This window comes from Microcaecilia unicolor, chromosome 1 (assembly GCF_901765095.1).
Source record: "Microcaecilia unicolor chromosome 1, aMicUni1.1, whole genome shotgun sequence".
Classification (NCBI taxonomy): Eukaryota; Metazoa; Chordata; class Amphibia; order Gymnophiona; family Siphonopidae; genus Microcaecilia; species Microcaecilia unicolor.
Window position 1 is genome coordinate 212,427,069 of NC_044031.1, and position 18,200 is coordinate 212,445,268.

Below are 18,200 nucleotides of genomic sequence, written 5' to 3' on the forward strand. Positions count from 1 at the left end.
CCTCAGCCCCCACCAGGACGGGTCTTCAGGATTTCCACAATGAATATGCTTGAGATCTATTTGCATACAATAGAAGCAATGCATGCAAATAGATCATACACATATTCATTGGGAAAACTTGAAAACCTGACTAGATTGTGGCCCTGAAGGACCAAGGTTGGGCAACCCTGATCTATACTTTCAACATGAAAGAATAAAGCAACGTACGTGTAGCAGGTATTCTATGAGATAAGCAGGCCATCAATTCTCACAGGTGTATGACATCATCCACATAGACAGGTGCAGAACACTTTTATAGCATGGTATATCTTTAAGAGCACATGGCAGCACCCCCACTGTGCATGGTCGAGTTCCTGCCCACATGCCACAAGAGCACAGAACCATCAGTACAGTAAAATAGCAATACAAAAGAACTCCAAGGGGAGGTGGGAGGGTATGTGAGAATTGATGGCTTGCTGTCCTCGGAGAATACCTGCTACAGGTAAGTATCTTCACTTTCTGTGAGGAAAAACAGGCCAGACAATTCTCACATGTGGGAATCCCTAGCTACCAGGTTCACTAAAAGCAACAACAGTAGGTCAACTGGAACTCACAATGGCGAGTTCAAAATACTAATTAACCTGAATCTATATACATACTGTGAAGAGAGTGCAGCATGGAACAGAACAAAACAGGCTGGTGGGGGGGGGGGGGGGGGTTGGATTCTAAAGCCCAAACAAATTCTGCAGAATTCTCTGTCCAAAATAACTATCATGTTGGGTATCTTGCTCAAGGCAATAGTAAGATGTGAATGTGTAGTACACCCATAACACCCCAATAAGAATGTTATCTGTTTTGCGCCCACAAGGTCTGTGACTACCTCCACATTCTCTGCAAGAAGATTATCCCCACGGCACGTGATATCTACCAACCTCTGCTGAACTGCCTAGTCCACATCAGAGATACATCGCTATACTTTGGGCAGAAATCCTGGATGCCACATCAAAAGTATCACAAGCACCCCTGGCCAGAAATTTATGACACACCACCTTGCGAAGAGATTCGGCTTGATCCAGTGGAAGAGAATTTACCAAATCAGTCATATTGTGCACCAAGTTCCACAAGTAGAGGCTCATGTAGAGCTGGTATGACTGTATAAGGGAGATGAGCATTAAGGTCTGATACTTCTTCAACCCAAACAAGTCCAGAGTTCAAGCTTCTCTGCCTGGGGGTGCCAAATCAAACTCTCTAGAACTTCTGGCTCGTTGGAACGTGGATTCCACCACCAGGGAATGAGGAGATAACTCCAGTTTATCAAACCCAGGGGAACTCAGGATCCGATACATGGCATCAGTTTTCTTGAGGAGGACAGGGACCAACAGAGGGGACTCCCAGTTCTTCACATGAACATCATGCAAGATCTTGTGATGTAACATAGTAACATAGTCAATGATGGACCATGCAGGACTTTTTCTGCCATCTAGTCTGCCCAACAAGAGTGCTACTTCTTGTGTATACGTTACCTTGATTTGTATCTGCCATTTTCAGGACACAGACTGTAGAAGTCTTGCCCAGCACTAGCCCCACCTCCCAAACACCAGCCCCATCTCCCAATCTCAGCTAAGCTTCTGAGGATCCATTCCTTCTGCACAGGATTCCTTTATGTTTATCCCACGCATACTTGAATTCCGCTACCGTTTTCATCTCCACCACCTCCTGTGGGAGGGCATTCCAAGTATGTACCACTCTTTCCGTGAAAAAATACTTCCTGACATTTTTCTTGAGTTTGCCCCCCCTTCAATCTCATATCATGTCCTCTCGTTCTACCGCCTTCCCATCTATGGAAAAGGTTCATTTGCGGATTAATACCTTTCAAATATTTGAACGTCTGTATCATATCACCCCTGTTTCTCCTTTCCTTCAGGGTATACATGTTCAGGTCAGCAAGTCTCTCCTCATACATCTTGTAACGCAAATCCCATACCATTCTCGTAGCTTTTCTTTGCACCGCTTCCATTTTTTTTTACATCTTTAGCAAGGTACGGCCTTCAAAACTGAACACAATACTCCAGGTGGGGCCTCACCAACGACTTATACAGGGGCATCAACACCTCTTTTCTTCTGCTGGTCACACCTCTCTCTATACAGCCTAGCAACCTTCTGGCTACGGCCACCGCCTTGTCACACTGTTTCGTCGCCTTCAAATCCTCAGATACTATCACCTCAAGATCCCTCTCCCCGTCCGTACCTATCAGACTCTCCCCGCCTAACACATATGTCTCCCATGGATTTCTACTCCCTAAGTGCATCACTTTGCATTTCTTCACATTGAATTTTAATTGCCAAACCTTAGTCCTTTCTTCTAGCTTCTGCAGATCCTTTTTCATGTTTTCCACTCCCTCCCTGGTGTCCACTCTGTTGCAAATCTTAGTATCATCCGCAAATAGGCAAACTTTATCTTCTAACCCTTCGGCAATGTCACTCACAAATATATTGAACAGAATCGGCCCCAGCACTGATCCCTGAGGCACTCCACTATTCACCTTCCCCTCCTCCGAGCGAATTCCATTTACCACCACCCTCTGGTTTCTGTCCGTCAACCAGTTCCTAATCCAGTTAACCACTTCAGGTCCTATCTTCAGCCTGTCCATTTTATTCAAGAGCCTCCTGTGGGGAACCGTGTCAAAGGCTTTGCTGAAATCTAAGTAGATTACGTCCATAGCACGTCCTTGATTCAATTCTCCAGTCACCCAGTCAAAGAATTCAATGAGATTTGTTTGACACGATGTAGGACAGTCACAGCCTCTCTAAGAGGACAGTCATTGTCAAGGACCTCAACCATCTCAGCCCTGACATTGCCTTCACAAAAACTGGGAAAGAGAGTATCTCAAGTGGAGATTTTCATCTCTCCTCTGGTGTGGAGGGGTCAGATGGAATATCATAGGACTCTTCCTCTGAGAAGTACCTAGGATATTCATCAGACGCCCTTGAGTGATCTCTATCGGTGTAAGCAAAGAACGCTTCAAGGGAGGGCTGAGACCAAGTCTGTCTTCAGTAGGAAGATCTTGGTCCTTTAGACTCCACCCTCAACTTTGCAGAAGCTTCCTCCATCAATGACGAGGGGATACCATGAGATGCCATGAAAATCAGTGTTAACAAATTCCTACTTTAATGCAGAATGTGAAAAATATACCCAAGTGTGAAGATGTACGCTGTAGTTAGTGTGCACATCATTCTTTGGCTAAAATATAAGACTCAAATGATCAAAGGCCAGGGTCCATGGGAGTCTGTAAGTGCCAATTCATATTGGAAACATTCTAGCTGCCACCTTGAAAGCATCATAGGTTGACCTGACAAAAATTTTTTCTACACTTCTTATGCTTGTCCACCAATGGTACCAGATTATTACACTTCTCTTGAGGGAGACAGTCTGACAAATCATTTCCCTTCCCCAAGAATGTTATAAATATTCTGGCCCACGAATAATTGCTAAGCAAATATGTGGGAACTGAAGATACCCTTGAGATAAACTTCTTTCTCAATAAGTGTTTGAAGATTTGATCCTATGGTACCAAGAAATGGCACCTGGACCTCTGGCCCTTTTGTGAATATATAGTAAGCCATCAAAATGCATTTTCCAACCCATTCTCAAGTACCTGTGGAGTACTCTTAACACTCATTCAATCTATTGGCCTAACTTCATACATATACGCTGATGATGTCTAGATTCTATTCCCTCTTGAACCTGCCAACTCTCAGGACATTAAATTTTCTTAATTATGGATTATCACATACTGAAACCCTTCTTTTCTCCGACATCAGAAGTGCTACTCTATCATCACAATTTCTTCTAAGAGGCTTTCAAGTCTCTCTAGTACCATCCTTAAAAATTCCAGGGTTCACATTAGGCAACACCCTCAGCTTCAGACCACAGATTATCTCTTGTACAGCAGAACCTTCCAGTTGGCCCATCTTTTAGACAAATTAAATTTGATATTACCCACTGCTTGATTTTTTTTGTCACTGGCCCCACCCTTTGGAATGCATTGCCCCTCCACCTACGCTTATAGACTTCCTTGACAAAATGTAAATCTGATTTGTTTGAGGATGCCTACAACTTACTTGATTCTCTCCAGCGATGACCTGTGGGACATGTCATTGAACTGTTCTTTTCCTACCCCTCTATCCTGTCATATATTATAGTTCTCTCTTATCTACTCACTCTCCTCCCACCTTTTATCACCTTCTTTTCTCTCTATCCTTTCCCTTCTCTTGTAGTAGTGTAAACTGCTCAGATAACCTGTTTGATGTATGGTATAACAAACACTAAATAAACTTGGACACTTCATAGACTAATAAGGTAGATGTTATTCATCATATCCAGGAGATTCAGGATAACAATATATTGTATTTACCTTCCCGTTATAGAGGACTCCTATAATATTGACTGTACCTCCTCAGGGGAACAACAATCTCCTTAGGAGAACTGACTGGAGGATGTTCAGTAATTTTTCCCTGGATTCTGCCCCTTCTCCAACTGAATTTACAATTGAGAGGTTCTCTTTCAGATATTGTCTCCTTTTCTGTGGAGGAGAGGGCTCTGAAGGAAGAACTGTTGACTCTTCCTGATTAAAGCAGTCTTCAGGTCCATAATCATGAGCTGGTGAAATAGCACTAATCTCCAACTGTCCAGCCACTAGAGAGGCCCTCAATTGTCTGGGAAAGCTCTAGACACTGATGCAACATGGTATACTGTTCCCCTATTTTACCTACTCAATGTTTAAATATTGATAGTGCAACTGTTTGCACAAATGTCCCTCAGGCCACTGGTAATGGTGTGATACAGAAAAGTGCAATTTAGTCTTCAGAATGAGTTGATCTGCATTGTTGAAGCCAATGCACCAATTATAGCAAAATATTGATCCAATACACTTTCTGGACCTTTACATTTAATTCCTTCGTAATGAATGCCAATGACAAAAGGGAATGGGGAGTAAGGGGTGAGACCCTCTTAGGTCATTTGAAGAGTATTGGATGGCAGTAACTTAAGCTGTCAAAGACTGAAGGGATTTCCCAGTTTCTTTCAATAGTGAGAGGTCCTCATAGTTTAGCCCAGCTGCCACCAGTATATACGTCTTTCAGCATAGAGCATCTCAAGTACTCAAATACTAATGAAACCGAAACCTCCGTTTTCATGAGGTAGGAGGAGCTAATGGATATTTAGTTTTCTTGGCCTCTATTGCTGCTTGACTTTAAAGAGAAGTGATGCTTCTTTGATGCTGAGCACCACCAGCCTATGGTTGAGCTCACATGCCCTTTTTATTTATCTGTCTCACTCTTATCTCATATCATCTATAAAAATCTTAGTGGGTTACAGAAGAACAATTAAACAAATAGTTACAACACAACATAATAATTACAAAAGCAATGTCTTCAGTATAAATGAGAAGAGCTTCTCCTTATAGCCTTGTCTGTTTACATGTTCTGTTTTGCCTCTGGAAGACAGGCACCAGAGAACATATAACACGTTGGGGGGGGATGGCTGATGGCTAATATTATACAGCTGATTGTGCGAGCCTTTGTTTACTCTGATGTACTCAAATAAGTCAAACCAAAAAATATATGAGAAAAAAGGGGAAAAAATAGTGAAGCACTCTGAAAGGAAACTTCCCCAACATAAGATAAAAAGTATGTTTAAATATTTAATGTAGTGTGCTCATATTTCTAGTGGGACTGCCTCAGACTACAAAGGTCTTCCAATATGTCCACTTTACATTTCAATCAGTGCACACTTCTTAAAATTTTTTTAGCTTTTGAACCCAATCGCACTACTTGTCACCAATCTCAAAAGAACATGAGCATTGCCATACTGGGACAGACCGGTCCATCAAGCTTAGTATCCTGTTTCCAACAGTGGCTAATCCAGGTCACAAGTACCTGGCAAGATCCCAGAACAGTAAAACAGATTTTATTTTGCTTATCCTAGGATATGCAGTGGATTTACCCAAGTTACTCCTGACATAGGCCCAGATGCATCAACCAAACGTTAAAAAATCAAAAATGTAAAAGTCCTTAACGAATTTTAAAAAAACAATGCACCAAAAAAACAAGTCGCACACGTTCGGTGCGATATTTGAAAGTACAATGCATCAAACTGGTGGAATCCCCGTCGGTAATTGGCCCCTAAAGCATGCGCAGAGCAGCCAAGCCTTATGCTGGCATGCCATGCTGCGCATGCCACAAATGTCAAAAAAACAAAAAAAAAAACCCAAAACACAAACATGTGGATCGGGAGGGGGCAAAGGCGCTCGTCAGGAGCATCCTGTATGTTTGGCCTTGCCCCCCCCCCCCCCCCCCGTGTTCGCCGCTGCTCCCCGCTTCCTCCCCCAGCATTAAATTAAAAAACAGAACAAAAATCAAAGCTTTAGGAGCCCGGCCCCCCTCCCTTCCTGTCTCTCAACTCTTTCTCCACACAGCCCTGCCTTCCGCCATCCTCCGCCCCCGCCACCGATCCCTCCCTCCCCATTACCGAGCCCGTGCAGCGCCTCTCACCTCTGTATGAAGGCGCTGCACGGGCAAGAAGACCATCAGATCGCTGTAGTCTTCAGGACGTCTCTCTCCTTCGTCTTCCCTGACCTGGGTCCACCCCCATCTGACTTACAATCAGTTAACCAGGAGTGCACAAACTTGCCCCCTCCTGACTGACATATGGGACACTTTTAAACTGACAAAATCCTAAGAGATCTTCAACCAACTACTTGCTCCCTTGACCTCTGCCCATCAAAGATAGTGCAGCTAGCAAGTATGGGCCTCATAGAAGGTACCACTAAAATTGTGAACTCCTCTTTTTCTACTGGGCAACTACTAACAGCACTGAAAAGGGCAATGGTCACCCTTTGCTAAAGAAAACCAACCATGACCATTGACCATGACAAACTTGAAAGTTACCCACCAGTATCCAACATCCCATATCTAAGAAAACTTATTGAACAAACAGTCTGTGTTCAATTCAGTGATTGGCTAGAAGAGAAAAACTGGCTAGATCCATGTCAATCTGGATTCAGACAAGGTTATGGAATAGAAACAGTCCACATAGCTCTTCTACATGATCTTCACAGAAACTGACAGAGGATTTGCTTCGGTGTTAGTACTGCTAGATTTCTCAGCAGCTTTTGGCATTGTGGATCATGATATCATTCTAGCACGACTGGTAGAAACAGGTATCCATAGAACAGTACTTGCGTGGTTCAGATCCTATCAGACAGACAACAATCCATAATGTTTCACAGCAACTCATCGCTACCATGGGCACTGACCTGTGGTGTACCTCAAGGATTGATAATGGCACCTATTCTGTTAAAAATCTACCTCAAGCCACTAGCCAAGCTGATTAGGTCAACGTACAGTCAGTTCTACATCTATGCGGATGATGTGCAGCTACTCATACCCATTGAACCTGACTTACCTACTGCCTGCATAAACTAGCTACCAGTCTAACATCTATTCAAGAATGGGCTAAGCACAACAAACTTTGCCTGAACCCAAGTAAAACTGAGCTTATCTGGGTCCCTAACACAAGTGGACACATACCTGACATCAAAATCTCTTTTGGGAAGTACAAACTTCCCCTCAACTCAGAAGTCAGGAACCTTAGAATACAGTTAGATTCAACACTTATTCTGATTCCCCAAATCCAAACAACCTTCAAGAGCTGCTTCTACTATTTACAACAACTACACTGCCTCTCTCCTTACATCGAGAAGGAAAATCTTATCCCAGTTGTGCATGCCATGATAACACCAAGACTTGATTTATTGTAAAGCGAAGATACATACCTGTAGCAGGTATTCTCTGAGGACAGCAGGCTGATTGTTCTCACATGTGGGTCGACGTCCGCGGCAGCCCAGGATCGGAAGATTTTGCAAGCCAAATAAAACAAAGTTTTCTAGAAAGATCCGTCGCGCGAACAGCGCGCACCACGCATGCGTGAATGACTTCCCACCCGCCGCGCCAGCATGGTTCCTTAGTTTAATCAAAAAGCATAAAACAAAGAAAGAACAACTCCGCCAAAGGGCAGGAGGGTGAGTTTGTGAGAACAAACAGCCTGCTTGTCCTCAGAGAAAGCGAAGATACATACCTGTAGCAGATATTCTCTGAGGACAGCAGGCTGATTGTTCTCACATGTGGGGTATCCCTAGCACCCAGGCTCACTCAAAACAATGAACATTGGTCAATTGGGTCTCACAATGGCAAGGACATAACATAGATTAACCTGAAACCATAAACAACTAACTGGGAGTGCAGCCTGGAACAGAACAAAAATGGGTCTGGGGGGTGGAGTTGGATTCTAAAACCGAACAGATTCTGCAGCACCGACTGCCCAAACCGACTGTCGCATTGGGTATCCTGCTGAAGGCAGTAGTGAGATGTGAATGTATGGACTGATGACCATGTTGCAGCCTTGCAAATCGTTTCAATAGAGGCTGACTTTGTGGGCCACTGACGCAGCCATGGCTCTAACATTATTTTATTTTATTTTTGTTACATTTGTACCCCACGCTTTCCCACTCATGGCAGGCTCAATGCGGCGGGCAATGGAGGGTTAAGTGACTTGCCCAGAGTCACAAGGAGCTGCCTGTGCCGGGAATCGAACTCAGTTCCTCAGGACCAAAGTCCACCACCCTAACCACTAGGCCACTCCTCCAGAGTCAGCCCAGCTTAGGCATAAGTAAAGGAAATGCAACCTGCTAGCCAATTGGAGATTGTGCGTTTTCTGATGGCGACGCCCCTCCTGTTAGGATCGAAAGAAACAAACAACTGTGTCCGCTCCACGTAACAGGCCAATGCTCTCCTGCAGTCCATGGTATTTGAACTGCTTTCACCAGGGCAGTATGAGGACAGGGAAAGAAAGTTGGCAAGACAATTGACTGGTTCAGATGGAACTCCCACACCACCTTCGGCAGGAACGTAAGGTGCGTGCAGAGGACTACTCTGTTATGATGGAACTTAATGTAAGATGCATGAACTACCAAGGCCTGAAGCTCACTGACTCTATGAGCTGAAGTAACAGCCACCAAGAAAACGACCTTCCAGGTCAAGTACCTCAGATGGCAGGAATTCAGTGGCTCAAAAGGAGCTTTCATCAGCTGGGTGAGAACAACGTTGAGATCCCATGACATTGGTGGAGGGGAGCTTTGAGAAAAGCAAACCTCTCATGAAGCGAACAACTAAAGGCTGTCCAGAGATAGGCTTACCCTCTACACGGGAATGAAAAGCAGTAATAGCACTAAGATGAACCCTTACGGAGTTGGTCTTGAGACCAGACTCTGACAAGTGTAGAAGGTATTCAAGCAGGGTCTGTGTAGGACAAGAAGGGTCTAGGACCTTGCTATCACACCAGACAGCAAACCTCCTCCATTTCCTCTTCGTGGAATCTTTCCTGGAAGCAAGCAAGACTCGGGAGACACCCTCTAAAAGACCCAAGGAGGCGAATTATAAGCTCTCAACATCCAGGCCGTGACAGCCAGAGACTGGAGGATGGGATGCAGAAGTGACCCCTCGTTCTGGGTGATGAGGGTTGGAAAACACTCCAATCTCCACGGTTCTTTGAAGGACAACTCCAGAAGAAGAGGAAACCAAATCTGACGTGGCCAGAAGGGAGCAATCAGAATCATGGTTCCGCAGTCTTGTTTGCGTTTCAGCAAAGTCATTCCTATAAGAGGTATGGGAGGATACGCATACAGGAGGCCCGTTCCCCAATGAAGCAGAAAGGCATCTGACTCTAGTCTGTCGTGGGCTTGAAGCCTGGAACAGAATTGAGGGACTTTGTGATTTGGATTTTGCTCACACCTTTTCAGTAGTAGCTCAAGGCGAGTTACATTCAGGTACTCTAGATATTTCTCTGTCCCAGGAGAGCTCACAATCTAAGTTTGTACTGAGGCAATGGAGGGTTAAGTGACTTGCCCAAGATCACAAGAAGCAGCAGTGGGATTTGAACCGGCCACCTCTGGATTGCAAAACCGGTGCTCTAACCACTAAGCCACTCCTCCACTGATCTGAGTGGCAAAAAGATCCACCGAGAGAGTGCCCCACGCTCAGAAGATCTTGCGGACTACGTCCCTGTTCAGAGACAACTCGTGAGGTTGCATTATTCTGCTCAATTTGTCGGCCAGACTGTTGTTTACGCCTGCCAGGTAAGTGGCTTGGAAAAACATGCCGTGACTGCATGCTCAAAGCCACATCTGAACGGCCTCCTGACACAGAGGGTGAGACCTGGTACCCCCCCTGCTTGCTTGTGTAATACATGGCAACCTGATTGCCCTTCTGAATCAATATGATTTGGTTGGACAGCCTGTCTCTGAAAGCCTTTAGAGCAATCCAGATCGCTCGCAAATCCAGGAGATTGATCTGAAGACCTTATCCTGAAAGGACCAGGCTCCTTAGTGTGAAGCCCATCCACATAAGCTCCCCACCCTAGGAGGGATGCATCTGTCGTCAGCACTTTTTGTGGCTGAGGAATTTGGAATGGACGTCCCAAGGTCAAATTGGACCGAATCGTCCACCACTGAAGGGAAATCCGAAAGTCGGTGGATAGTTCGATTACATCCTCTAGACTCCCCACAGCTTGATACCACTGGGAAGCTAGGGTCCATTGAGCTGATCTCATGTGTAGGCGTGCCATGGGAGTTACGTGAACTGTGGAGGCCATGTGCCCCAGAAGTCTCAACATCTGCCTACTACTACTACTACTATTTAGCATTTTTGTAGCGCTACAAGGCGTACGCAGCGCTGCACAAACATAGAAGAAAGACAGTCCCTGCTCAAAGAGCTTACAATCTAATAGACAAAAAATAAAGTAAGCAAATCAAATCAATTAATGTGTACAGGAAGGAGGAGAGGAGGGTAGGTGGAGGCGAGTGGTTACGAGTCAAAAGCAATGTTAAAGAAGTGGGCTTTCAGTCTAGATTTAAAGGAGGCCAAAGATGGGGCAAGTTGTAGGGGCTCGGGAAGTTTATTCCAGGCGTAGGGTGCAGCGAGACAGAAGGCGCGAAGTCTGGAGTTGGCAGTAGTGGAGAAGGGAACAGATAAGAAGGATTTATCCATGGATCAGAGTGCACGGGAAGGGGTGTAGGGAAGGACGAGTGTGGAGAGATACTGAGGAGCAGCAGAGTGAGTACATTTATAGGTTAGTAGAAGAAGTTTGAACAGGATGCGAAAACGGATAGGGAGCCAGTGAAGCGACTTGAGGAGAGGGGTAGTATGAATAAAGCGACCCTGGCGGAAGACGAGACGGGCAGCAGAGTTTTGAACCGATTGGAGAGGGGAGAGGTGATTAAGTGGGAGGCCAGCAAGAAGCAGATTGCAGTAGTCTATAAACGCGAGGCGACAGCCGTGATCTGTTGAGATGCTTGAACCATGAACACCAGGGACAGGAGGTTGTCCGCCCTCGCCTCGGGAAGATAAGCGCGAGCTGTCCTTGTGTTCAACAGAGCTCTAATGAATTCCAACTTTTGTACTGGGATGAGATGGGACTTGGAGTAATTGATCACAAAGTCCAGTAGCTCTAGCATCTAAATAGTCATTCGCATGGACTATAGAGCGCCTGCCTCCGAGGTGCTCTTCACTAGCCAATCGTCAAAATAAGGGAACACATGCACTCCCAGTCTGCGTAGCGACGCTGCGACTACTGCCAGGTACTTTGTGAACACTCTGGGCACAGACGCGAGTCCAAAGGGCAGTACACAGTACTGAAAGTGCTGTGTTCCTAGCCGAAATCGAAAATAACTCCAGTGAGCTGGAAGTATTGAGATGTGTGTGTAAGCATCCTTTAAGTCCAGAGAGCATAGCCAATCGTTCTCTTGAATCATGGGAAGAAGGGTGCCCAGGGAAACCATCCTGAACTTTTCTCGAACTAGAAATTTGTTCAGGCCCCTTAGGTCTAGGATGGGACGCATCCCCCTTGTTTTCTTTTGCACAAGGAAGTACCTGGAATAGAATCCCAGCCCTTCTTCCCCTGGTAGAACGGCTTCGACTGCAGTGGCCTTTAGAAGGGCGGAAAGTTCCTCTGCAAGTATCTGCTTGTGCTGGGAACTGTAAGAATGAGCTCCCAGTGGGCAATTTGGAGGTTTGGATACCAGATTGAGGGTGTATCCTAACCGGACTATTTGAAGAACCCACCAGTCGGAGGTTATAAGAGGCCACCTTTGGTGAAAAAATTTTAACCTCCCCCCTATCGGCAAGTCGTCCGGTATGGACACTTTTACTGAGGCTATGCTGAACTGGAGCCAGTCAAAAGCCCGTCCCTTGCTTTTGCTGGGGAGCAGAGTGGGCCTTAGATGCACGCTGTTGACATGAATGAGTGCGCTGGGGCTGAGTCTGGGCAGGTTGCCGAGAAGCAGGAGTGTACCTACACCTAGGATAGGAATAGGGAGCACTCCTCTTCCCACCAAAATACCTCCTAGATGAGGAAGCTGTAGTAGAAGGCGCCCAGTGGGAGAGAGAATCCATAGCATCATTATGCTTCTTGATCTGATCAACCAGATCCTCTACTTTTTCACCAAAAAGATTATCATCCCGGCAAGGAGCATCCGCCATTCGCTGCTGGACAGAATGATCCAGGTCAGAGACACGCAGCCATGAGAGTCTGCGCATCACTATACCCTCAGCAGCGATCCTGGATGCTACATCAAAAGTGTCAAACGTACCCCTGGCCAGGAACTTTCGACACGCCTTCTGCTGCCTGACCACCTGGCGAAAAGGCTCGGCCAGCTCCGTAGCGAGTGCATCCATGTTGTATCGAGTCCCGCAAGTGCACGCTCGTGAAAAGCTGGTAAGATTGGATCTTGGTGGCGAGCATAGCGGCCTGGTACATCCTCCTCCCAAAAGAGTCAAGAGTCCTAGCTTCTCTGCTTGGGGGCACCAAAGCATAGCCTCTAGTACTCCTAGCTCTCTTGAGAGCGGAATCCACCACCATGGAATTGTGAGGTAATTGGGACATCAATCCACGTTCACCGTGGAACCGACATTGGGATTCAGCTTTCTTGGGGACCACAGGACCAGACAGAGGGGCGGACCAGTTTCGCAAAAGGACTTCCTTCAGTACCTTATGCGGAGGGACTGTCACAGCCTCTTTAGGTGGAGCAGAACAATCCAGAATCTTGAGCATCTCAGTCCTGGGCTCATCCTCAACCTCCACTGGGAAGGGAATAGCCGTAGCCATTTCCCGGACAAAAGAGGAAAAAGACAGACTCTCGGGTAGAGATAGTCTTCTTTCAAGCGGAGGGGAAGAGTCAGAAGGAATCCCAAAGGACTCATCAGAAGAGAAGTACCTGGGATCTTCCTCTGACTCCCACGAGCGCTCATGCTCAGTGTCGGATACAACCTGTGTCAAGGTACTCAGACACTGGACCTGCCTTGACGCCGAGGAACAATGTCCTCTGTGGCAATGTCGAGAAGTCGATGCCTGATCCTACTGTGGCGAAGCTCCCTCCACCGACGTCGAAGGGGAGTCGACCTGGGTAGCAGCCGACACCGATGCCACAGGCGGCATCGCAGTCGGAGACCTCACCACAGGAGAAGGGCCAGACACCACTGCAGCAGATGGTACAGTAGGCGCAAGCACCCCCGACACCAAAGCTGACTGTCGCAGTAGTCCCTCCAGAAGCTCTGGAATCGAGAGCCGCCATCGGAGAAGGCAGGTGGAGACCCACTCAACGCCTCACTGCTCCCAGCGCGAGTTGGTCTCTCAGCAGCCATTATCTTAAATCCCAACGTAGATGCTCCTCTCTATGTCGACGCTGCTGACCTTGGTATCGATGTCGATGTCAAGGGACCGGACCAGGCCCCAAAAAGCTTCTCGCTGGACCTCTCGAGATGCTGGAGTCCGTTTCTTCATTCGAAGACACAGACTACAAGCAGCTGGGCTATGGTCGGGCCCAAGGAACTGAATACACCAGGCGTGGGTATCGGTACCTGAGATGGTCCGGTTGCACCGAGTACAACACTTGAAGCCGCTGGGTGCCTTCGATGACATGGAAGGAAAAACAGCTTCAGCGAAATCAAACAACGCGATTGTGCCAAAAAAGAAAGGTGCACAAAAGGGGAAAACCCGGCCACGTCGAAAAAGAAAGGAAACTTAAAAAGAGGAATAAAAGCAAAAGAAAGTACGGGAAACTATATATACTTTTTTTTTATTTTTTCAAAACGAATGTAAAATAAAAAGGTGAAAGCCACAGTAAAAATGAAGTTCTTCCTGGGCCTGAGAGAGAAGCGAGCGGAAAACTAAACTGCACCTCACCACGGAGAAAAAAGAATTAAGGAACCACACTCGCGTGGCAGGCGGGAAGTCATCCAATCTCTCTAGAAACCTATTTTATTTTGCTTGCAAAATCTTCCAATTCCTGGGCCGCCGCAGATGTCGACCCACATGTGAGAACAAGCAGCCTGCTTGTCCTCAGAGAATGCACTCTACAATGGTCTGACTACAAAGGGTCTGCACCAGCTCCAGTTGATTCAGAAGACTGCAGCAAGACTCATAGAAGGTTGCGAGCGACATGACCACATCATACCATTTTTCCAAAACCTCATTGTTTACAAGTGCAATACAGTGCTAAATTTAAAACTCTGATCTTCAAGGGCCTTAAAGGAAATGGGCCCAAGTACTTGAAGAACAGGATAACCCTCTACAAACCTCCAAGATCACTAAGGGCATCCCAAGGGGTATCCATAACCACACCCTCTCCAAAAGACATTACACGATGTGATACCCGCAAGTGAGCCTTCTCCGGAGTAGCCCACACACTCTGGAATGCACTCCCTGAAAGGTTCTGCTTAACACAAGATTATCTCTACTTCAGGAAGCAGGTGAAAGCTTGGCACATCAACCAGACCATTAATGGAAGAAGTAACTAACTTCTTAGTCTAATACACTCAAGGAGCAACACAGGCTGCACATACTGCAGCAGGACATGTTTATCCACTCCTATACTAGCTGAGCACATTTAATCATCTCCCTTACCTCATGTGCAACTTTCCTTAGTCACCTTATTTTCTAACTCCTCTTACTCTCTTACCTATAAGTTCCATCTTTGTTTATACCCTACACTGTCTATTAAAATGCTCTATTACAAATTGTGTTGACATTGTAAGTAGTATACTATGTCAGAGAGGTTCTGGAGGGTCCTCTTAAAGAATTGTTTAATAAATCCTTGGAGACGGGAGAGGTTCCGAGGGATTGGAGAATGGCGGATGTGGTCCCTCTTCACAAAAGTGGCGATAGGGAAGAAGCTGGAAACTACAGGCCGGTAAGCCTCACTTCGGTTATTGGAAAAGTAATGGAAGCGATGCTGAAGGAAAGGATAGTGAATTTCCTGGAAGCCAATAAGTTGCAAGAGGGAAATCGTGCCAAACAAATCTCATTGAATTCTTTGATTGGGTAACTGCAGAACTGAATCATCGACATGCTATAGACGTAATCTACTTAGATTTTAGCAAAGCTTTTGACACGGTTCCCCACAGGAGGCTCTTAAATAAACTCGATGGGCTGAAGATAGGTTCCGAAGTGGTGTACTGGATTAGGAACTGGTTGACGGACAGACGACAGAGGGTGGTGGTAAATGGAGTTCGCTCGGAGGGAAAGGTGAGTAGTGGAGTGCCTCAGGGGGAGGGTGCTGTGGGTGCTTCAGCACCCCCAATATAGAGAATATTCATTGAATGTGTCCAGGGAGGGGTTATTTCCACTGGGCTTAGCACCCCTAATAATTGTGAAATGTTGGCTCCTATGATCCCAATCCAAGCCATTTGGTAGTGGGAGGGGCCAGGATTCATAGTACACTCACCCCTGACATGCCAGGACACCAACTGGACACCCTAGAGGTCAGTGCGGTGGACTTGAGACGCCCCCACATGCATAGGTCCCTTACCACGGGTGCTGAGCCCCCAACCTCCAACCCCCCTCCCCCAAAACCCACTACCCACAAATGTACAACACTACCATAGCTCTTAGGGGTGAATGGGGCACCTAAATGCGGGAACATTGGGTTTTGGAGGCCTCCCATTTACCAGCACAAGTGTTACAGGTAGGGGGGATGGGCCTGGGTCCACCTGCCTGAAGTGCACTGCGGTACCCACTAAAAGTGCTCCAGGGACCTGCATACACGCAGGCCTCTAGGACTTCTTACTGCTGTATAACCTTGGCACACCAGTTGACACCTGAAGACTAATGTCTCCGAAAACGTCCTTTATTGGAATAAGCACCTTTACTCACAGTTAACTGCAGATCAGAGGTTGTGCCCCACTGGCAACGAGTCTCCCTGGTACTGAGATTAGCAGTAGGTCAGAGCTGGCAAAATGCTGTACAATGCCCACTTTAGGTAACGTGGGTAACACATGAAAGGGAGCTAAGGTAAAATTATGTATAATCATACCTGATAATTTTCTTTCCATTAATCATAGCTGATCAATCCATAGACTGGTGGGTTGTGTCCATCTACCAGCAGGTGGAGATAGAGAGCAAACTTTTGCCTCCCTATATGTGGTCATGTGCTGCCGGAAACTCCTCAGTATGTCGATATCAAAGCTCCATCCGCAGGACTCAGCACTTAGAGAATTACACCCACGAAGGGACACTCTGCCCAGCTCACCACCGCCGAAACGGGGGAGGGGAAATAACCCAGCTCATCCCCACACAAGTGGGGGAGGGGAATCCGTCCAGCTCATCCCCGCGGAGCGGGGGAGGGACACCACACCCGCCGATGCGGGGGGATCTGGCTTATCCTGCAACCGCAACCGCGGGAGGAGCTGACTGACCCTAACACCGCCGAAGCGGGAAGGGTACAAAGCTGCCCTACAGCCGCACGAAGCGGGAGGGAGTGCCGGCAGAATTTATGTCTCAATCCAGCCCCGTAAAACGGGGGGGAGAGGAATGCAGCAGCTCACTGTAACACAAACTCGTCTCAACTCTTGAAGAATCCAAGTGAAAAAACTTGAACACGAAGTCTTTCTGAAGTAACTGAAGACTAAACTTGCACCTGAAATGCAATCAGAATAAAAACAGTACAGATATCTGGGAGGGGCTATGGATTGATCAGCTATGATTAATGGAAAGAAAATTATCAGGTATGATTATACATAATTTTACCTTCCATATCATCAAGCTGATCAATCCATAGACTGGTGGGATGTACCGAAGCAGTACTCACCCAGGGCGGGACATTGAAATCCCTGACCTCAACACTGAAGCTCCAAACCGGGCCTCCGCCCGTGCAGCCACCGTCAAACGGTAATGCTTGGAGAAAGTATGAGCCGAAGCCCAAGTTGCCGCCTTGCATATCTCTTCCAAGGAGACGGATCCGACCTCTGCCATCGAGGCCGCCTGAGCTCTCGCGGAGTGAGCCTTCAGCTGGCTAGGCGGCACCTTCCCTGCGGCCACATAAGCCGCTGCAATGGCTTCCTTGACCCATCTTGCCACTGTAGGCTTAGCAGCCTGCAGACCCTTACGAGGACCTGCAAACAGTACAAACAGATGATCCGATTTCCGGAAATCATTGGTCACTTCCAAGTATCTGATGATGACTCGCCTCACATCCAGATATTTAAGAGCAGAGTACTCCTCTGGGTAGTCCTCCCTACGAAAGGAAGGGAGACAGAGCTGCTGATTCACATGGAAGCGAGAAACAATCTTGGGCAGGAAGGAAGGCACTGTGCGAATAGTCACTCCTGCCTCAGTGAACTGCAGAAAAGGCTCTCGACATGAGAGCGCCTGGAGCTCGGAAACTCTTCTGGCTGAAGTGATAGCCACCAAAAAGACTGCTTTCAACGTCAGGTCTTTCAGAGATGCCCTTGACAAGGGTTCAAAAGGCGGCTTCTGCAATGCTCTTAGCACCAGGTTGAGATTCCACGCAGGCACCACTGAGTGCAGAGGAGGGCGCAGGTGATTAACTCCCTTGAGAAAGCGCACCACATCTGGCTGCGAAGCCAGGGAAGCACCCTTCAGGCGGCCCCTGAAGCAAGCCAGAGCCGCTACCTGGACTTTAAGGGAACTGAGCGACAGGCCTTTCTCCAGACCTTCTTGCAGGAACGCCAACACTGAAGAAATTGGAGCAGTGAAGGGAGAAAGTGAGCCTGCTTCACACCACGCTGCAAAGATACGCCAAACCCTGGCGTAAGCAGTAGAAGTAGAGCGCTTCCTCGCTCTTAGCATAGTGGCGATGACCTTGTCTGAG

The 18,200-nt window shown here is 47.0% G+C and overlaps 1 protein-coding gene across 1 annotated transcript in view; it reads right to left on the reverse strand.

The window, feature by feature from the left end:
• NME8 (NME/NM23 family member 8) overlaps positions 1–18,200 on the reverse strand; it is a 405,852-nt gene that overhangs the window by 267,124 nt on the left and 120,528 nt on the right. The gene's annotated exons all lie outside the window — the stretch shown is intronic.